The 23,227-nt window shown below is 34.6% G+C and overlaps 3 long non-coding RNA genes across 5 annotated transcripts; 2 read left to right on the top strand and 1 right to left on the bottom strand.

The window, feature by feature from the left end:
- The first annotated feature begins 7,549 nt into the window (after window positions 1-7,549).
- Window positions 7,550-20,540, top strand: LOC124342496. Its single transcript, XR_006918875.1, has 3 exons — window positions 7,550-7,562; window positions 20,208-20,372; window positions 20,439-20,540. It is a non-coding gene; the product is annotated as an uncharacterized LOC124342496 (long non-coding RNA).
- LOC124342499 lies at window positions 10,051-11,343 on the top strand. The gene is made up of 3 exons (XR_006918878.1): window positions 10,051-10,116; window positions 10,317-10,477; window positions 11,079-11,343. It is a non-coding gene; the product is annotated as an uncharacterized LOC124342499 (long non-coding RNA).
- Window positions 11,039-12,647, bottom strand: LOC124342491. Of its 3 annotated transcripts, XR_006918870.1 has the most exons (6): window positions 12,499-12,647; window positions 12,246-12,416; window positions 12,045-12,172; window positions 11,862-11,977; window positions 11,742-11,800; window positions 11,039-11,190 (listed from the first exon to the last, which is right to left on the bottom strand). It is a non-coding gene; the product is annotated as an uncharacterized LOC124342491 (long non-coding RNA). The 3 variants fall into 3 exon arrangements; XR_006918869.1 differs by having other exon boundaries at window positions 11,039-11,800; window positions 12,039-12,172; XR_006918868.1 differs by having other exon boundaries at window positions 11,039-11,800.
- Window positions 20,541-23,227: the final 2,687 nt, after the last annotated feature.

Raw genomic sequence — 23,227 nt, 5'->3', positions numbered from 1 at the left:
TCTTACATATCTAGTAAACCTGGTAATTATCCTGTCGGATATTCCTTATCTGAAGTCAACAAGTTGTTCTGCAGCAGCCGATGTCACAGCGCGAAAGCTTCCAGTCCATGAAAAGACGGGGCACGAAAGGGGGGTCAGCTAGTGGGGAAAAATCCATTTGTTTTCCCCAGGACCGAACTACTGACATCTAGCTTACTTCTCTTACTACTCGACCAACTATTCTGATTGGTGGAAGCACTCAAAATAGGCCTCGACGAAATAGGACCAGAAATAAGACCGGAAAAAATCGGACGTCCAAAAACTAACGTAAATTACACGATAGTTTTTTTTACGACAGACTTGACTTGTCAGGATCCATACCTTGGTTATTCCGCATCATAATCTTCCGCTCTAATCACAAGACTAGTCTTAACTAACATTAATTATTATATTTTCTTATGCATACCTTATCACTTAAGAATTATTTAAAGAACAAGTGGTGGCCTAGAGTGGTATAGAATCACCAAGAGAATTACCAATCACCAAATACAGACGAGGTGATCAAAATCTTAGCAAGTCCTACTTAGTTATACTCTAATTTTTTTATTGTAATTTTTTGTAAGATTGGCTTAAAATAATAAGAATTAAACAAGGTTTTAAACTTTATTCTTAAACGTTTAAAAATCAAATGGTATTTTACTCACAAGAAATAAAAAAAAAAATTCGAAATCCCTCAATGGCGAACAAAAAAGTAGAATAAAAGTGGTGCTTCTGCTAACAAGGCCCCCCTCGAGATTTGTAACTGGATCCGCAATTCATAATTTTTTTTATTTTCATTTTTTATTCTTTCAAAATTTGACAGCAAACTGCGTTTGTTCACGAAGACTTGGATTCTGATGTTAAGCTGTACGCCTGTAGTTCTATGAACGCCAATATTAAGGGAGCATCACACCAAAACAAGAATATTTCGTTCCTTGCTTATTAAATAATAAATAAAGCAAGGACATAGAAAATTTAAAAAATCTATATTTCCTTGTCTTTTTTCGCCTTACCAAACTCAATATTAACTCTAGTGTTTTCATTTTTATCATCTCTAATGATCTGCAAGATCAATCCCTTGAGTTTTTTTTGTTGGTGACAGTATCCTATATGACAGTTCTTAGAAAATACAGGGTGAGGACCTCGCCCATCGTCGCTCATATAATACTTAAAGATTACCTTTAAGCCACTTGGGACGTCAATTTACGTTGTTCAAACTTCCTACATTCATAAATTGTTAATGAAGTTTCGGTTCACTAATTGCGATTCCTTGGATTCTCCAGCTGATTAAAATGTCTTCAATCCACTTTTCGAGTTCTCGAACGCAAGTTAGACCTAGAATAGAGGTCATTTCAATTTTTTTTTGAAAAAATAATTTACTAAATGTTTATGAATGTTTCTTTCTTTTATCCTATTTTCTCCTTCACGGTGTTGTCAAATTTTTTATTTGTTTTATTTTACAATTAAAATTGGAATTCTTAAAACAAAGGCCGATACCCCCTCCCCACCAAAATCGCAAAAAATTTGAATGTGTGGCAACATCGTGTCTTTTATTACCTCTGCTAGGCCAATGGACAATGCATACAGTTTTTTTAAAGAAATCTGGCAACCTGCGTTTTTTCTGAGAACCCCCGGGGACTGCGACTGTCATCCAGAATGTCCACTGGCTTCTACTCTCTCATTCCAAAATCTATTACCCTGCATAGAAACTTGTCATGTCTTACCCCAGAACGCACAAAAAAACTGAAAAAAAACCTAATTTCTGGTCAATTTTTATTATTAATAGTGTACAGAATTAAAAAATTCATGTATTGGTTAAAGGGATAAGATTTAAATTAAAAATTAAAAACATACAATCAAATAAAGGAAATGGGAGAAAGCAAAGTAAATTGAAACTATCCAACAGGCATCCGATTTACCCTAGTTTCTTTATTTATAAACTTATCTTTAATTTTAGACTTAGGAATAATCGGATTCTGTTACTATAAGGAATCAGTAAGTTGTTCGCTTAGGTTTACAACATTAAGTTCCTCAGAATTTTGGCTAGACTGAAATGGTTTTGTAGACAACTTAGAAATTACAAGTTAAAACAAGACCTCACAAACTTTAAATTGTCGTAACTTACAATCCACATTTGTAGTAACTGTGTTTCAAAAACTGAGTGTGGACGCGTAGATTCCACTGAGTAGCATGTTTTGCATTTAAATTTGACGCCTTTTTTGGGTGTGTGCATCGAATCGATATGGCGAACAACATCATAATTGGATTCATAACAACAAAAGGGACAGGCAATTAATTTCCCTTTAGATTTCGGTGTAATATTTAAGTCTTTTGGTCGAGGTGTAGTAGGCCTATTTGAGTGTTTCAGTAAATTGTTATATTCTTTCGTAATTTTTTCAGCGTTTAGAAGTTCCAATTTTTTGTCTGAGGTGCGGTCAGAGTAAGCTTTATAAATGTTTTCAAGACTGTGAATTCCCTACAAAGAAAACAAATTAGCCTAAAAGGAAGTAAACACGGCCAGTAACTTCCTCTTTACCATTTTCAAGAAGTCCATCGAAGTTTTGTGGTCTACTGCATCCTGAATACAACATGCCGCATCGGGAACGGGAGATACGAGTTCCAACTTTTTTTTGTAACTCGACAGATATTTTACCAAATAGCTTCCAGACTTGAGATTTCCTACAAAGAAAAAAAAATTAGCCTAAAAGGAAGTAAACACGACCAGTAACTTCCTCTTTACCATCTTCAAGAAGTCTTTCGAAGTTTCGAAATCCACTAGATCCTGAGTAACCCGTTCAGAATCGGGAACGTTATTGTTACTGTTATTCAAAGTCATTAATGACATTCTAGAAGATTCAAAACTCAAGTCAGTATTCATTTATGATTTAACTGAGACTAGATGATTCTCCTAAAGTAAAAAAACAAACATACAAACAATGAAGTTAATTATATGAAAGTAAACACATATAATTTGACAATTTGACATTTTGATCGGGGTGCGTGTTCTCAAAAGGTGTACTGTGTATAGAATAAGTAAGAAAGTAGTAGAAAAAAGGAACACCAAAAGAACAGGAATTAAAACAATTACATTGAGAATTTCTACACTTTCTTCTCTCTTTTTTTTCTTTTTCGTCTTTTTAAATTTCTGGTTCTTCTTCCTCCTCGGGTGATTCTGCAGCTTTAGGAGAATGTGCTCGTAAGGTCACTGTCACTGTCATGAACATTAGCAGAAGCTTGGGCGCTCACTTTTTTTTGTCAATTTGGCACTTTTAGCTTTCTTCGTGGCTTTTCTTTGTTTTCATTCTTCATAATTTTATTCTAACATTCTTCTATAATTTTTAGTTACTGAGGCACCTTTCTGTTAGATTTGGGTGGAGTAATCCACATCTGAAAGCTAAATTGTTTTTTGAAGGGCATTCATTTAAAAAAAAAAACATTTTATTATTTAATTTTCAATAGCTCGTGCTAAACTTTACAGTACGATTTTAGATTGTCTGAGGGTGTCTCTTCGTTTTTCATATTATCCTCTTTTCCTTCTTTCCTTGTCCGCTTCAAGTCCTTTTTTTTTTCATATCTCTTTTTCTTTTGGGAGTTTGAACTTTGATTTCATCAATGTCTGCGGCATAGGCTGGATCAAGTCATAAAATTTAATTTTTTTTAACACAATTAAGTTTATTTTAGATGTTTTATTATGTTAATTTTCTTGTTCTTTCCCCTCTCTAAATTTTTGTCTTCTTTTTCATTGCTTTCTTAGTTTTAGTTTAAAACTAATGATTAATGTTTGTTTAGTTTTTTTTCACTTTGGCTTTTTTTTCTCTTACTAGACAAATCAGATTTGCACCCTTTTTCTTCTTGGAAACAGCATGTTTTCTCATATTCTGGCGACTTGACGTCACCAATAATTTAAAATCAGGTATTAAATAGTGATATTCATTTAAAAAATCTTCCCCAATTGCATGACATTGACAACAGACTAGGGGTAAGATTTTTTTCATATTCTGAATTTTGAACTGTAATTGAAAATCGTACAGACACATTTAATTTATTCTTATAAACATAAATCGACAGTTATAATTCCTTTTTCTTTTTTCCATCTATCTTATTTTCGTTTCCATCAGTCTCATTTTCGTTTGCAGCTTTCGAACGCTTTCTTTTCATTGTCCGATAATTTAAAGAATCGTCTCCACAAGCGCCTCCCTCCAAGAGTTCCTCAGTATCTGCACAAAAGGTATTAGTCTTAGTGTGAATTATATTTCTAATTAATACATTTTGTGTTACCATTTTCAGATGAATTGACGTTTTGAGCCAGTTCGTTGGCGGCGTCAATACTCTCCACTTCCAGGATTGGTACATGGGTCTTAATTTCAACTTCCTTGTTGTCACAATTAGCCTTCTCAAACTGTTGCTCGCTGGAGAGATCTGTACAATCAGGTAAAATGTCAGTGTGCATTCTATTTATAATTTAAATTTTTTTTTTATCAGCAGGTTCTTGTACACTGATGTTTTGTGCAATTTCTTTGGTGGCGTCGTCAGTTTCCTGAGCATAATCACCACTAGGTTCCTGAACACAGTCCCCATTGTCCGAGAAATATTCAAAATCTTTTGTTTCAGTATCCAAACTGGCTTCAGAGCAAATAACTTCAACTATTGAGAATTAGGAAACAAACTTCCTTTTTTCCCTCAAAGCGAACGGCTCTACAAGATGGCACCACCTCCCAGGAAGGTTGAATGGAAGGGGATGGGTTAAAAAAAGCTACACTACAGGGGTATGGCTCGATCTCCGGTCTAGGGTTAAGTAGGCCATGTTCGTGCACCTAAATACTTCCAAATACAAATTCCAAATCTCATTTGAATAGTCTTTGAATAGTTTTTTCTTTTGAAAGGAACAAAAGCTATTATAGAAACTACCATTTCTTTCTATTGACATTAATTTTCTTTCTCTTGAAATGGCCAACAGTGAAGAGCAGGGAGAAATAGCGCATTTACGCTCATTGCTTTTAAAGACGAAGAAGATGACATTTTTCAGCCAAAGCAATTCATTGGAACCGGTCTACATGTGAGTATACGCCACACTTAAGACTGCCATTTCAGTTTTTCAAATTAAATTTTTTTTTACCCTGTGTCTTTGAAGCTTCAGCAAAACCGAAATATCTAAATGAAATTTTTAGGCTTGAACTTGGGGTTCTATTAACTAATTACGAGAATTATTGTACTTAAGTTGGCACTCACATTACAAAATCATGGTTGACATAATCATGATGACATCACCATTGTTTATGAGAATGAGGCAGCGTTGATTACTGATGATAATTGATTATTCATTATTATTTTTCTGTTGTTTGAACATTTTTAAAAAGTTACGGAGTAGAATGTTTTCGACATATTGATTTACTTACTTATTAACACAAGCAACATGTCAATATTTAGATTACTTTCCCCGAGTGTGTGGATAAAAATTCAATACAAGCCATTGAATTCTTGTGTTCTCCAAAATAACAATCCCTGTTTTTGGCTGGCTTCTCTAACCTCTCGTTAGATGCCGTCGCCTCATCGTGAAATTCATGATTGGCATTCTGACCCTCAAAAAACAAGTCGCAAAACCGAAACGTGCAAAAATGCCTCAACAACCAATTCTGCATTTACAAATTCTGACTCATTTGTATTCATGAAACGAAGAAAGATTCTTAAAAATCAATTTCCGAATAGCAAATCAAGGTTTCGGGTGCTAGGTCGGGGAAATGCGTGGGTAGGCTGATGCTCTACACAAACGGCGAAAGAAAGAATGAAAGTGGTTTTTCACAATTCTCATTGATTTTTACTTTATTATTTATCGCTCGTCTTGTGGTACTGTTGACATCTCTCCCTCCACGCCAATCGTTTCAAACAGGCTTCTATCGAGTGGTGGCGAGATTTGGAATTGGGACGGAAGTGAATGCGCAGTTTGTATGTTTCTGTAAATTTATTGATCAAGTTATTTCCCTACACTTGTTAACATTTTTCTTATCTTCACTGTAACGAAGATTTGATTATGTGCCACTGAACCTCATCAGCATTACACCATTCTTTTCATTGCCACTTTATATATATATATATAAATTATGGTTTATTAATATCTTTGAGAATCACACAATAAAATACCTTTATTCATCATATTGCCGCCACCTTTACTCTTCCCCTTGCATCATCATTTTGAATTGAATGCACTCAATACTCATTACTATCTTTTCCCTTACAACCTTTATTCAAGCATTGACATATTGTATTTATGATATATCTGCTTAAGAACCGAGACTTTTTCCTCGACCCCATCATCTAAATTGAATTTGGGTATTAATTTTTTAATATTGTTAATATAATTATAGTAATATAAGTTTACTTTACCTGTACCTGTACACTTTGTCATCCAGTATAGTAGAGTGGAGAATTTCATGGGTTTAAGAAGTAAATTTAACTGTAGCTGTCAATGTTTAATTTTGTTTTTAAGTTTTTTTATTTTCATTTTTCGCAAAAAACTGTCCACAAACATGTGACTAACGTGTACTCGTGTTCTTTAATTTTAAGTTGATTTTGACTACTTTCTTTCTTCAGATGACTTGTTAGTAAAACTTTTTGCTTGCAGTTATTTCTGATGTTCAGTCTATCTTCTCTTGAAGTTTCTTCCTTTTGAAAATGATTTTTTTCTAATTTCTTTTTTTTTCTTCTTCATCTGCATAGTTTTTGTTGCTTTTCACTTGACTTGATTATACGAATTCAAGTCCAGTTTTTTTCACTTACTGGCTTGTTTTTGTTCGTTTTTTGAATCATTCCTGGCACGTAAGCCCCTGTGAATAACACCTGGGATATTCGTTTTTCCTGTTCGTAAATATCATCTCTAAATTAAAATCAGGCTTTAAATTGTATTGTTAATTGGAAGAGTTGCTTCGTCCTTCAAGATTTCTTAATCATCCTCTGTGAATTAAGGTATTACATTTCTAAAATTTGGTTGATATTATTAGTAATTTAATTTGTATTACCAGAACACTTCAACATTAGAGAAAAGTTGTCTAGTCCACATCTAAAAAATTATATTTTGTTGTAGCTTCCCTAAGGTAAAGTTTATTATTATTATACTTACATGCTGCATAAAAAACTTTCCTTATGCACAACCTCCATTTTATTCTTCGTTACTTTCTTCGTTGAGGTAACTTTTTTGCAATACTGAGTGAGCCATAATGGCAATACATTGGCTTTCGCTTCATAGGCCGCTACTTAACCTCATTTAAAAGAAAGTTTTTCAATTGGTATCAATATTTATTTTGTAGGATTGGATGTGTAATGGTGGAAAGCATTTCTGATCCTGCGAACATGGCTCGTTACTGTGTTTCACCTGTTATTATATATTATATCATACCAATTACCATATTTTCTACGACCCAAGGATCGTTTATTGCCACAGAAACGGTTTCGCCTCGTCAACACATTTAACTTAACGACGGATCACAAAAATCGTCACAATAATGGGGCGACATAAGTTTGCAAAGATCATTCTTCCAATAATAAAATGTGTTTTAATTTGAATTGCATACGGGTTTATTTCAACATTTTTCCTAGAAACAAGAATGAAACAGCAAAATTATGCAATTATGTGTCTTGTTCTTCTATTTCTGGATGTGCTTGTTTAAAAGCTTTAAAAATAATTTTTAATGGTTGCGCTTTTACACTGTTTCTCACGGCCACCGTCCTTCTCCGCTGTTCTGGTGAGTAAAACACTGACCGCAGCAAATCTATCTGGAAGAGAGGAATAAGACAACGGGGGCACCTACGGATTGTGTTTGTTAACAAAAAGTTAAAGTTAAATTGGAAATTAATTTCCGATCCTATCAAAATAATAGCCTACCTGTCACGACATTAATCATCTATTAAAAAAAAAAAAAAAAACTTGCAATTTCGTTTCTTTTCCTCGTAATTAGGGAAACAGCTTGGACCACATTGTCTCCTCCCAAGAGTGACAGAGACATATAACCAAACAAGTATCGAAACAGAGGTTAATGTATGTGTGAAAGATTACACACTAATAAAATATTTAATTTTGTTAAGCCTCAAATTAAAATGAAAATTTTTTAAATTCTTTACCATAGTTTACATTCTATGAACTGCAATGCTTTTTTTCATTCAGATCTTGATAAATTTGAATCTCATTTACTTCCCAAATTTGTTAAACTATAACTAATACTCAGAATTTTCTTAATCTTATGTTGGAGACCCCTTCTTTTAAGTTATAAAACCTTTATGTCCAAATTTGAGGTAAACTAAGACTGAGACTGAGGTGGATTATTAACATAAATTCTCATTCTGTCTCTTTAGGCGATTGGATGTTCATTTTGCAAATTAGTAATTAATATTAGAATGAGAAAATTGGGTGTCATATATGATGAAATGGGGAATAAAAAGAACGTCCATCACCCACGAACGCCCATGAAGGCGCTAGACAAAAGGTACGCGCGTCTTGATCAAATATTCTCGTCTCCACAAATCTACGCACTATACAGTAGTGGAAACCTTGAAGAAGCATTGTGTTAATTTTTTGTACAAAAAAATGTCTCCAAACAGGAGTTGCAAGAGGATAATGGAATTAAAGTAGTCGGTGAATCTGGAAAGAATAGTATCCATGAGTGAACAAAATTTACAATAACAGTTTATTTTAAATTAAATTACAGATGGATAACATGCAGATGGCGAAAAAGAAAAAGAGAAAGTTGAACACAAACGTGATAGCGTAATGAGCAATTGAACATGAAAAGTTTTTGTGATTCAATTGCTCATTCCTCTACTGAAATTGAAATAAATTTTATAACAAAAAACACAGAAAAGATTTTGATAATCCCTTATTGCATCTTAAACTTATCCAAACTTTTATAAGACTGATATTTCTCAACATGTCATCCACTTCTTTAGATATATCATTCCCTTCCCACGCAATACTTCCCATATGACTGTGGATATCTGGGAAAGGCCAATGGATTTACAAGTGCTAGCAGCAAGCATTTTCTTCATCCTTGTTAAGATGTTAACGTTATTCGTTGGGGTTTTTGTAAGATATTCCACACTAATCAGACTACCCATAGCTATAAGGTTTTCTGCTGGGATGGTCAAAGAGTCCAGAGAGTCGCAACTGAAGGAAGGAACATCACTCACTTCATGACAGAAACGTAGTTAATCACTATGAAAAACCCTTTTCATCCAAGTTTGAATCCAATGGATAAGAAGATTAGTGGTCAACATGGTTTCAGTGTTAAAATGCACAGCTGTCGATTTGCCTAGCGCAACTAAGGACTTCCAGTCACATCTGTAGACCTTCGATATATCTATCCACTGTGATTCCCTTGAATCAATCTCCCCTGTATGGTTCTGTCTCTGGTTCATCCGAGTAACAAATGAGTCATTTCTACTCTTCCTTTCTGTATTGAATTTTACTGTTTTTTAAAGCTTTGATCGCTGTTTTGAATTGTTCAAGATTCTCAACCTAATACCCTAGCTCAGCCTGTTTGTAAAAATGCTAAAACTGTGATTTTGATAATTACAACTCTTTAAAACCAGTTCTCAACAACTTCAGATCTGGTGTCTTCCGAAATTGAGAAGTTTTCATCCATGATCAATCCTCTAAAGTACCGTCCATAGAATTGGTTATCCATTGGCAATCCTTCCTTGACTCCTACGACAATTTCTATACAAAACCTTGAATAAAGTTTGTGTTGCTCTGTCCCTTTTACTTAGTGTTTATGGGTTGCGATTGAAAGTCGCATTTTTATCCATCTCGTGTATTCTAATTTTATGTGTAGAAACAGGAATGTGTTGTTGTTTGTTAATCAAGGTACGAGTATAGAACTTTAAATTAAAGTTAAGCTTACTGTATGTTCAATTCAAACTTAATTCTTAGCAGTTTCACTCAACACAGCATAATAAGTTAATAACATCCTCAAGTGATCATCTTGATGTTAAAGCTATAGGTTTCCGCAACTCAATGGTGACGGTTGCCAAAGCCAATTGGGAATCTGGATATCGTCTGCTGGTCAGTTCTTGAAGCTTTTAATTACTGATCTTACTTCGAAACTATCCCTGGTACGGTAACTATTATCTCCCGTCTCCTAATCTATAATAATATGTTACTGTCTATCTATTGTAACTCTAGTTACTCAACGTAATTCCTATGTTATATTATACCCGATGAATAATACGTTTCAACAGGTTATGGGCCCAGAACACGCGAGTAACTTGTTGTATAATTTTTTTGTTATTTTTGTTTATCTCTGCAATTGCAGTTCCCACCCACAACGCTTTTAAGAACGTTGGCTACATCGTCAAGTTTAATGGAGAAAATTACAGTGATTATCGATCTGAATTTCTGTCCAAGATGGAACAACTTGGGATGAAGACCATGATTAATGCACCAGAAGGAAGAGTTGAAATACTCCCTACAGAAGTAATTATCGTATATTCGTAGACATTATATCATTGTTTCGCATTTTGTATCACAAGAAAGTGTGTCTTGCTTGTGATCGTTTGCTTGGTGTTCAATCACTCAAACGCATAGCCTTTGTGCCAAACGTGGTTTTCTCTTGTACATGATTTGCCTGGTGTCTTTACACTCAAACATGACATCATTGAGATTTACCTGACACACGTTTGCCTGGTGTTCATACACTCAAACGCATAGCCATTGTGCCAAACGTGGTTTTCTCTTGTACATGATTTGCCTGGTGTCTTTACACTCAAACATGACATAATTGAGAATTACCTGACACACGTTTGCCTGGTGTTCACACACTCAAACGCTTTTACTTTGAATGGGTCTTATACATGATTTGCCTATAGTGTTTTTTACACTCAAGCTTAATAACATCATAGAGACAAAGCCTGATACACGTTTATTGCCTGGTGTCCACACACCCAAACATTTCAGCTCAAAGTACTCATTTATTTGATTCAGCATATTCAGATGACAAGTCTTAGCTATTTCTTGAATAATTCAAACAAAACAAAGTTGACAGTGACAAATATGTTCAGTATATTTTTCTCTTTAGGTGAGAAACGACAATATACGTGACAAACAAGACCTGGGCAACATTGCAGTAACTCACGTGCCCGGAAAGGATGAACCTGCTGACATGTTCACCAAGCCATTATTACCAAGACCTGCGTTTAAAAAAATTTTTTTCGTGAACTCATTGGAATCCAATCAGCCACGGAGTAAACAATTTTTCTTTAACGGGTTGTGAATGAAAATAAATTTTCGGTCATGTATGGAATGACTGAATCACAGCTATAATACAAAATATTTGACATGCACACTTGAATGTTTAATTCTTTCAATCCTGTCTTTAAATCTTCCGTATCAATCAATTCAATTGATTAAATTGAAAATCCATCTGACTCATACGTTAAGGGCAAATAAAATCCCAAAACACAATGTAATGACATCGATACAGCGAACTCTTCAATGCGCAAAGCATTTTTCTCATGTTTCAACAATATAATTCCAAATGAAATTATATTCTACCTAAAGTACCTGGTTAGATCCATTACTGAAGACTGAATTATACTATTCCTATTGGTTTCGAAGAATTGTAAACAAATAACTGAAATTACAAATTAAATTGAAGTATGGAATCTATACACAATGATTGACTGTTTTGCAATGGAGTATCGATCCTGAGACTTTAACTATGACAATCAGATTTGCTCACCAAAAAGCCATCCAACATATGTTTTCACTGTTGATAGTGATATGTGATTAAGGTGAATTCTATGAATAAATAAGAATTAATAAATGGTAATAAATGGATAGGATAAAAATATAAACACACATATATAGGTATGCTTGTTGTTAGGCACAAGCAATACGACAAACTTAGAAGTGGTGAGTTCGTTTATATTTTTCCGACTGACACCCGCAGTAGGAGCTGTATGAGAAATATTCCACCTGATAATTTAAAACAAATAATCTATAAACTTAGATTACAAATTAAATTGAATTATGAAACCTTTACACAATGACTGACTGTTGCAATGGGGTATCGATCCTGGGACTTTAACTACGACAATCAGATATGCTAACCACATAGCCATCCAACATATGTTGTTCACTAGTGATAGTGATATGTGATTAAGGTAAATTCTATGAACAAATAAGAATTAATAAATGGTAATAAATGTATAGGATAAAAATATATAAATTCTATTGTATTAACCATTTTGGTTGGAAAGTAACCCTCTCCTGGAATCGTAACATGTCAAACAACAAATGGCATTCCTGTGATCTATACTTAGCTTTTGCATCATACACACAAGAAGATTTACACCAGTCACCAGACTCATCATCATCTTATATGACGAACTCAAATAAACGGAATGTACTGAAACTAAATGGAAACAATCATGAATTATCTGGATTAGTTTAATGTGCAGAGGAAATTTAATACACTGAACAATTGTTTGACTCACCTCTGCAACTGATTTCTGTCTTACAAGCAAAGTCATCCTAACTTCTTAGATACTTCAAATGCCCCATTGATTAAAGGTTAAATTGCTTATATCAATCAGCAACTGTCATTCAAGCCACAAACAAACACAAATCTGTAAATCAGATGACAGCAGCAATCTCGTTTGAGTAAGAGTTTCTTTATTTTACCGCTAGATGACGCAGGTAGACACGTTTTACTGATTTTCTCTAACTGAATGTATATGTCCAATGTTAGAATCAAATGAATCTCTGAGTGAGCGTGCCTGATCAACTATAAAAGTACATGTTAGTAAGCAAATTCAAAAAGTGTTTTCTTTCTCTTCTTTTGAATATTCAATTTCTGCAAGCTACCTAAGCAGACCAGGTCTTTGTGACGATTTTTCTTTCTTTCTCAACAAAACTGAACACCGACTATTTTAACAGACCAGGTCGCTACGGAAAAACTTTTATTAACAAGTGAATGTATATATTCATTTACCAACTAAGTAAATTGATACCGGGAAATATTGCCAAGAGCAAAACTAACTGAATCAATGAGCACAACGCATACTTGCCTAATAAATGATTGTTTTCCTTCTCTGGAATTCTCCTTTTTCCGCCACCATTAAGTTAGACCAGGTGTTAAAGCTATAGGTTTCCGCAACTCAATGGTGACGGTTGCCAAAGCCAATTGGGAATCTGGATATCGTCTGCTGGTCAGTTCTTGAAGCTTTTAATTACTGATCTTACTTCGAAACTATCCCTGGTACGGTAACTATTATCTCCCGTCTCCTAATCTATAATAATATGTTACTGTCTATCTATTGTAACTCTAGTTACTCAACGTAATTCCTATGTTATATTATACCCGATGAATAATACGTTTCAACACTTGATTCTTCTGGGTGGATTGAGTCGCGTATGTTTTACGTAGAAATACTATATCTTTATATCTGTCACTGATTTGGCATTCATTGTAATAAGTTAGGGATCTTAAGAAGATACGGTATGCTTTCTTAGGGGTTGAACCAGTGAGCTATTGGTGTTTTAAGCAAGGCATAATATCTCCAGTATTGATTATTCAAAGATTTTGTAAACATATTAACAAAATAAATTTGCAACTGTTGCAAAACTAGTTTTGCAGCTGCTGCACATTCATCACTTTGTATCCCCTCTGATTTTCCTGTACAGGAAAACAAATTTTTTGCACGCCGCTGTACAAATATGCAAATTGTATATAATATACACCTTTTAGCAAAAGAGAGATAACAAATATCTTTCTACCGATCAAATTTATCTCTCGTCCTCATTATCAGGATGGGAATCGGACACTGGCTACCTTTTCCACTGGCTACCGATGGGGGCTACACTTGCTACCCCGACAGTGGCTACCTCCCAATTCCTAAAAGTAAATCTGGGTAACAAATCCTGGATAAAAATTTTATTTAAGAGGCTTTTAATGAAATGATAATTGTTAAAAGTGTTGAAAAAAAGCTTGTAGCAACGACGTAAAAGAGCCCGGAATTGGTTTTTCAGACCGAGCAGACGACGTCAGCTGATGGACTGAAATTGCAAGTAATATGTTTATTTTAAAGTTTAGTCAAGACATTTAATTGAAGAAATAAAGTTATCAAGAATAAAATAGAGGGAGTTCAGAGTATCCAGTTTATCATTTGTGTCAAGTTGTTTTCCGACAGCTTGCCGATCATCTCACGGAGAACAACCTGAGTTACAGTTAAATCTGCTTATAGGTGTCATCACTCATCACTCAACGGAGACCGCTCTTCTGCGTGTCATGAATGACCTGCTTCTTGCCTCTGATGATGGTAACGGTACTCTTCTTACACTCTTTGATTTAAGCGCCTACTTTGCGCCTTTGACTACGGGATTCTATTTGAGAAACTCCAAACCCGCTATGTTATCGTTGGTGGGTCTTTAGAATGGATAAAATCCTACATGACGGACCGTAGTCAGCTAGAACACCAGAGTCCATAAATATCTACCCCCCCCCCCCCTCCAAAAGAAGGCAAGAAAAATAATAGTACCGCAACAAAATTGGTTGTGCGCTTACTGTCATGTAAACAATATGCTTATCACCCATCCTCTCCACTTATTTTGCGTTGAAAAAAGACATTTCTAGATGACTTTCTTGACCAAGAATCTACAACACGCCTGATTTCTGCATTTTTTTCTCTCACTGCTTGATAATGGGAACTCTGTCCTTTTTGGACTGCCCGAAAGCTCTTGAAAAAAAGAAGAAATAGCTGCAATCAATGCAGCATACATCAGGGCAGCACGCGTGGTAAGTGGTCGAAAGAAATTTGATCACATTTCTGATGTGGTGAAATCTCGTCACTAGCTGCCAATATGTATCCACATTAAATTCAAAATTACGACGCTGGCGTTTCGTTGTGAGAATGGCGATGCGCCTTCCTACATCATAGAGTTTGTGAAGCCTTATCAACCTACTCACAATTTTCGTTCTGGCGACAACTCACTTGAATTGTTTGTGCCACGGGCGCGTAAGAAAAATGTGGTGGTTCTCTCACGAACTGTCCCGCTTATTTGGAATGAGTAATCTCTTTCCATTCGATCATCTAACTCCCTGTTGAGTTTCTGCGTAAGGCTGAAGACACACTTATTCAATAAATCATTTAATACTTGATAGCATGTTTTTAACTATTATGTGTGAGCTGGACGATCTTTTGTGAGCATATATGATAAAAAGCGCTACATGAGTACATACATTACATGAAATTACATTACATAAAGATTGCGCAGATTGTTAGAATAATTATAACATACTTTACCTTAGGGAAGCTACAACAAAATTTAATTTCTCAGTTGTGGATTTCTTCACTTCTATTTCTATCCTTCTATCCTTCAAAACAGCAAAAGGTTTTTATAATATTCATATATTTTATTGTCAGATTGCAATCAATGGGCAATCCCATCAAATAATGGTTATTCCGTTCAATCTTCAATGAAGGCAGCAACTGTTTGAATTTCTTACAAAACACGTAAGAAAAGCACCAACAGTGCGATGCACTAAAATTTTGGGTAAATATCATTCAACAGTTGTGTTTTCTGTAATAGTTTTTCATTAAAAAATGTTTCCCTATTCTTAACATTACATATATATATTTCTATTGAGGTGATCCATGTATAGCAAATTACAGTTTTACAAGTGAAAAAACAGCATGCTGCAGTGTGTAACTTTTTATCTCGATCACTTGCACAGCATCGGTGCCATGAATGCCAACTTCAATCCTAGTGAAAAAATCCAAGAGTACAAAAACATAGCTACAGTCTAAACAAGGCCAGGAATAAAATTGGGTCATTTTGTTAAGCCATTTATCAACATCAGTGAAAAATATTGAAGGTAATCACAGTTTTTTTAGTAAGAAATTATTTTTGATCAGCCACGCTTTTTTATGATTTTCTTGTGTTAAAAATTTGAAAATTTAGTGGGGAACTCATCACAGGTTCAATGAGTCATTCGCAGTGAATGTCATCGGCTATTTGTGCCAAAACCTGGTTGATAGTTTTCATTACAATAATGTAATACAACAATGAAACATTGCCAACACAACAAAGTAAAATAATGCCGCATTACGTGTAAATTAAGAAACTTTCGATAGGTAACCCAGCAGCAAAGTACTTGCGCCAATAAGATTGTCAACTAGTGTGCATGAAACCAAGATATAACGAGAGTATCTTTTTTATTTTATATTCTCTTTGTACCTGAACGAAAAGAAACAGTCGGTCAGCGTGAACGGCATCTCTTCATCCCCACTCCAATGAAGTAAAGTGTTCATCAAAGTTCGGAGCTTTATCCTATCCTTAACAATCCGAACAACTCTCTGATGCACGAAATATAAGTAGCCGTTGGGATCCTTTTCCACTAGTTTTATAAATACTCAGAGGAATATCACGTTTATTCCATCTTTTTTGCAGTTGATAAATAATACGCTAGGGAACTAGTCAAAAGTGGCTAGTTGTCAATATCTTGACCTGAACGAAGACAAATTAGATGCTCTCCTTTTCTCTTCAAAACATAACGTACGGAAAAATGTATCCCATCGATTATGCTTGTGATTGGTCAGCATGATCCCTTCTCCAGTATATTTTTCATCGCTCTCAGGTATTCCCACTACGCAATAGGACAGCAGATCCATACAGCAGAACAGCTATTTCTGTGTATTTCCATATCGTCAGGATAAAAAAATACCACTCTCTTTGCAGTGATTCAACTAGTATCGGCTTATTAAATGTCTCTATTTGATAACGGCATCAATGCTTTGATGATTAGCCTTCCAATTTTCAGTGAGTCTAAAACTCAGCGCTTGACTGATCTTTGAGGTTAGTATATGTAAATTTATTGCACCGATTCTCCGTTCTCTTGACTTTACCCCCGTTTATAAGCGCATTTTGTTCTAATTGGCTGTGCTTGTATTTTGATTTCTTGTCTTTCTATCCCCACGAAATCTCTCTGACCTATAATTAGGCTCCGAGATACTTGCCGTAAGACCCATTTTCTCCTGTCAGCTTCATTTTTTCTCCTAGTAGCCATACTAAAAGTTTTAGTGGTCACATGCTTTCATAAGTGCATCTCCTCAAATATGGAAATCACTTCCCGATGGGCTTATGACTTATGGCTTAGGCTTATGGCTTATGACTTCCGTTCTCTCTCATCTAGAAGTTTCGATACAAACTAAAAGTATTTGCTTGAAAGACGCTTCTAATATTAATTGCAAATTTTATTATATTATTATTTTTAGTACAAAAATCATTTTATGGCCGAAGGTTTTTCGCTACAACCTGGTTTCAATAATATTGAGAGTACTATAAAATTCTTGCTACCCATCACCATCAACGCAGACCACTGACATGTTATTGACTATCCATTGCACCGACTCAATATCTTGAACTTTCAAAATTTGATAGAAAACTACGTTTTTTGTTCACGAAGTCTTGGATTCTGATGTTTAGCTGTACGCCTGTAGTTCTACGTACGCCAATCATAAGGAAGCATCAGACCAGACCAGGAATATTTCGTCATTTGATGGTTAAAATTATTATACGGAATAAAGCAAGAAAATGAAAAAAAAATAAACTATTTTCTTCTTCTGTATGGCCTGGCCAAATTCATAATTCACTCCATGTTTTCATTTTTATCATCCCAAATGATCCGCAAGATCAATCCCTTGGATTTATTTGTTTAAGACGATATCGGGTGTTATGGTTTTGAGAAAATACAGGGTGAGGGCCTTGGCCATCGTCGATCATCCAATACTTACAGATTACCTTGGAACCACTTGGTAGGTCAATTTACGTCCTTCAAAAGTGGTGGCAACCTAGTTAGTAATCACTACCTAGTTTTCGACAAATTAAGATACCCAGGTAGCACAGCCCATCTCCTGGATGTCCATGGGATATCTGAACATCTGATTTCCGTCCATGTCCCAACGGACGTAATCTAGACGTTGCTCTGAGATATCTCTTGGAACGACCATTCATGGATGTCCTATGGACGTAAATCTAAGATGAAAAGGGGATAAGAAACTGCATCATAAAATAACATCCTATGGATATCGTCTGGATATATATTGCGATCACTAATTGTTTTCAGTGTGTAAGCTATCTTGTGCACTATAAAGTAGTCTATCAAAACTTAATAACTAACCATGTAACCAATGTGGCGTGCTGGTATCGCACTTGATTGCCAACAAAAAAGTCCGGGTTCGATTCCCGAGAAATTCAAAATTTCTGTATATTAATAATTGTTATAAATGATACCAATATCAATAAATAAAACGAAAGAAACTTGAAAAGAAATGTAGTAAATACAAATAAGAAATTAAATTGAATCATACTTTTGAGAAATTCAAAATTAGTTGTCTTCAGACGTCTAAGTTACGTCCAGTCTACATCCAGTTGGATATCCAAATAGATGTCTCACGGATATCTCATTTTGATGTCATACGTAGCGACATTTGGATTATCGCTGGATGTCCAAGGGACATAACACTGGACGTCTAGTTCGTCTGTCAATCCATCTCCTGGATATCCAAGGGATATATCTGTGCTACTTGGGTAGCAGCGGCTTTTTTCTATTTAAATAAATACCCCCTTTTGCTCCAATTTTGTTATGTTTGACTAAATTTAAGTAGTTTGAAAATAAAAGTGGTTCTCCAAAGCAAGTTAGATTTAGAATATAGGTAATTTCAAATTTTAAAAAAATAATTTACTAAATGATTAAGAATGTTTTTTTACTTTTTTATCCCATTTTCCCCTTCAAGGTGTTGTCGAGTTTTTTCTTTGTTTTATTTTAAAATTACAATTACAAATCTTACAACAAAGGCCGATACCCCCTCCCCACCAAAAATACAAAAAATGGAAATGTGTGGCAACTTCGTTTCTTTTATTACCTCTGCTAGACCAGTGGACTATTCACACAGATTTTAAAGAGAAATCTGTCAACAAGCATTTTTTTCCAAGAGCATCTCGAGACTGTGAATGTCGTCCAGTATGTCCACTGGCTTATGTCACGCGAGAGCAAAAGGAGACATTTAGACAATTGCCACCTGATATGGTCTAATTTTTGTGTAACTCAACTATTTTCACTACTAAACCATCTCCCTCTTGCATATCTAATTAGCTCTGTACCAATATAATTCGTAGTCCACTTGATTGTGTGTCGAGAGGAAGAGACAGAGAGACATATCAATTCGGGGTAATTAAGCACAATGAGTAATATACAAAAGTAAATACAATGTAATAGATCCATTATGAGATCGAGGTGCGTGTTCTCAAAGGGTGTACTGCGTGTATAATAAGTAAGAAAGTAGTAAAAAAAAGAACTACAGAACAGAATTGAGTAGTAGAAAAAAAGGAACACCAAAAGAACAGGAATTAAAACAATTACATTGGGAATTTTTACACTTTCTTTTCTCTTTTTTTTTTTCTTTTTCGCCTTTTTAAATTTCTGGTTCGTCTTCCTCCTCGGGTTATGTTGCAGCTTTTGAAAGAGGTGCTCGAAATGTCACTGTCACTGTCATGAACATTAGCAGAAGCTTGGGCGCTCACTTTTTTTTGTCAATTAGGCACTTTTAGCTTTCATCATGGCTTTTTTTTTGTTTTCGTTCTTCATAATTTTATTCTAACATTCTTCAATAATTTTTACTTACTGAGACCTTTCTGTTAGATTGGGGTGGAGTACTCCACATCTGAAAGCTAAATTGTGTTTTTAAGGGGCATTCATTTCCAAAAAACATTTTATTATTTAATTTTCAATAGCTCTTGTTAAACTATACAGTACGATTTTAGATTGATTTTATTCTCTTGGGAATATGACTTCTTATTACTCGGAACATGAGCAAGATTATTTCAGTTACTTGGTTAGCTTTTCCATTTCTTTCTTTTTCACATCTGTTGTTGGGGGTGAGAGAACGGTGTCTCTTCTTTGGTCATATTATCCTCTCATAATCAATGAGAGGTTGGGGCAACAAACTCAATCCAACAAACTTTTTCCAAAAAACATGTTATCATTTAATTTTAAATATCTATTGTTAGATGTACAGTCGATTATAGATTAATTTAATTTTGTGGCATTTTGATTACTTTTTACTCGGAACTCGAGCAAGATGCTTCTAGTTGCTCGGTTAGCTTTTCAATTGCTTTATTTTTTGCATCTGTTAGTGAGGTTGAGGGAACTGGCTGCTCTTCTGCGTTGCTTGGAGCCTCGTTTGCCTCTTCGTTTTTGGCCGTTTTTGCAGCTTTTGCAGCCCGCTTCCTATCTTTCATGGGTTGGACGTTCCTCTTCCTTTTTGGTGTAGGTAAAACGAAATCATCTACATAAGCTTCGTTTCCATCTGTAAGTTATTAAATAAATGTTATGTTTTCGTTTTAATTTAATTACTAATGTTTTTTTTTCACAAAGGCATTTTACTTACCAGACTTGCTGTCGTCATTTTTCTCTCTCTCATTACCTGGTAGTATGATTTCAGCAATAATTTAAAACAAGGTATTAATTAGTTTTATTTATTGAAAGTAAGAGTTTAATAACAGTTTATTTTTACGTGAACCATCAGGCTCCTCATCCTCCAATTCTAGTTCTTGGTCTTACATCTTACATTACATATACCAACACAACCTACGTCTATCAAAAAGAGTGTATGTGAAAAATTTCAGGGATCATTCACATTTCAACCAGAGGATTTGAAATCAAAAGAGAGGTGACTTGGATTTTTTTTCGAACGTTGACATCATGCCCATCACAACCATGGGATACCAATCGAAAGCAAATGGTTTAGGGATGATGATTGAGGGGAAATGATTGAGGAAAACATCAGCAAATCCTTAATTGGGGACCCATCAACAGCCCCAAGCAAAATTATCAATGAATACGGAATTGGCTAGAGAAAACGACGCCTTCGACACGATAATAAGGGTAAATACGTTAATAGGGGGTAGACACTAGCAACCGTGACACTAGCACCCCATTCTGGGTACCCATAACCAAGAATTTTTTTGTCATATGTAAAACTAATTAGTATTTATTTCATGCAAAAAGTTAAAGTGTTAGTAAAAATGCCGAAATAATTTTAAAATATAAATGTAACAAAATTGAAATTGCTGTTGCATGATTCTTGCACCAAAAAGCAAGGAAATCGAATAGCTTTTTAAAATTATACAAGCATTTTTGCTTGAAATAACCCACATGACCAATGCAAACTTATTAATTTCACAAACGATACAAATTCTCTGAGGTAGAATTAAAACAGAACATTTCTCAGAGACTACTTCTCTGACTAGAAAGAAATTTATGGCAGAAAATGAATCTGAAGCTTATCTATTCGAATAATATGGAACATATACAACTTTCTATAAATTCCATTAAAAATATTATTAAATAAATAAAATTTACAGATGGCATTGATCTACCAGAAACTGATAATGAAGTCTACCAGCTAGAATTTCTCGTGAAATTGATGTATAACCTTGTTGTTCAGATCAGATAAGAATACTATAATTGGAATTTTAATTCATTTAATGAGTAAAACTATTTCATGCCTGATTTCAAATTACAGATGATATATTGACGTAGCAATATTCGTTCTCTTTTTTATGGTTTAAAACTATAATCTTTTCTCTCAACGTAAAGGCTTCATGGACTTATGGCTATTGTTGACCAAATGCCGTACACGTGCATTTTTTCGAGGTGGCTGAAGTTTAAGAAGAATCAATGAAGCCAGACATTTTTTTTTGCGGTTTTTATTTTGACAATATAGTAGATAGTTATAAATAGAGTGTTTCTATGTTTTTATTAATGTAACTATGCAACCGCATCCGTTGGATCGCTATATCAACTAAATCTTTATCCTACCATTAAAGAAAATTGGAAGTAAAAATAAGAAATGATGATGTAAATATCATTATATTCATAAGAGAACATCTAATGCGGTTCTTTCTGTATCAGCCGCGGTTGAGAGGCTCTCTAGTCTAGCAAGGCTGATTTTCACTCTAAAACGAGGCAACCACACAGATGGAAAATTTTAAATGTTACTCTTTCTTCGTATAACAAGGAAGTGCTTGCCAATTGGTGTAATGAATAAGTTGACAAAAAAAATTAAATTTTGACTCAAAGATTGCGTTTTTATCTGATCTGATTTTTTAATTATCGGATGAAAATGATGAATCCGATGGAGATGATGAATCTGATGAATCTGATGGAGGTGATAAATCTAATGCAGCTGATGGAGATGACAGAGATGAGATAGTAAACCTAAATGATAAAGTAAGATACAAATTATAACTTATATTAAGGTAGATGATCTAACTTTATGCTCAGCACAGAGTCTAAAAATGGACAAGTCGAAGAAGACCAAGAGGTGGATGGAGAAGCCACCAGTTACCCGGAAGAGATGAACGAAGCTGCAGCAGGATGTAGTCAAAATTTTCGTGCTGATTTTCATGCTGATTCTAAAGGTAAGTAAACCTATGAGGATTATTGTGTAAGATAAACACATGAAATTAATTTTTCTAAAATTATTCTATGAATTCAGACGATAAAAAAGAAACTGCTAGCAAAAATAAAAGAAAGAAATTATTTCAAAATCTAAAGAATTAAAAAAAAAAAGATTTGTTAAAAAAATCTGAGGATAACAACCGCACCACTGGCAGTGATGCAACACAAATTGTTTCGTCTGAAAATATTGAACATGAAGATTCCAATACTAATATGGTAATATTCTAGTTAACCTAAGTTTAATATGTCAACATGGGAAATATTATTTCTTTAACGAAAAATACTGTTGTGCAAAAAAAAACCGCTAACAGGAATTGTTGGAAACATCCAACATGGTTGAACATGGAGACGCTACTGCGGCTGATAAGATTTAAGTAGCTATCTGTTTAAAATATCAACACAATTAATTTATATTTTATTATTGTTTTTTAAACAAAAACAATGCAGATAATGAAGGAAAAAAGTGCTAAATGGAACACAAAAAATCGTTTGAACACCATCCTACTCCATCTCCTAAGTCCAAGTCAGCCAAAGTTAGCTCAAGCTTGTGCAAGTTGATGAAAATGACACAGTGACAGTGATCTCTCGAAAACATAGCATATTCACACAAGTTATTCTGTGCACGGAAACGAGCAAAAAAACTTGGCGGAGGAAGTAAATTTGTCAGACGAGGAAATTCCAACAATCAGGAACCACAAGGA

Source organism: Daphnia pulicaria, chromosome 6 (genome assembly GCF_021234035.1).
Source record: "Daphnia pulicaria isolate SC F1-1A chromosome 6, SC_F0-13Bv2, whole genome shotgun sequence".
NCBI classification, from domain to species: Eukaryota; Metazoa; Arthropoda; class Branchiopoda; order Diplostraca; family Daphniidae; genus Daphnia; species Daphnia pulicaria.
The sequence above is the reverse complement of the archived record's forward strand: the minus strand, read 5'-3'. Positions and strand labels throughout refer to the sequence as shown.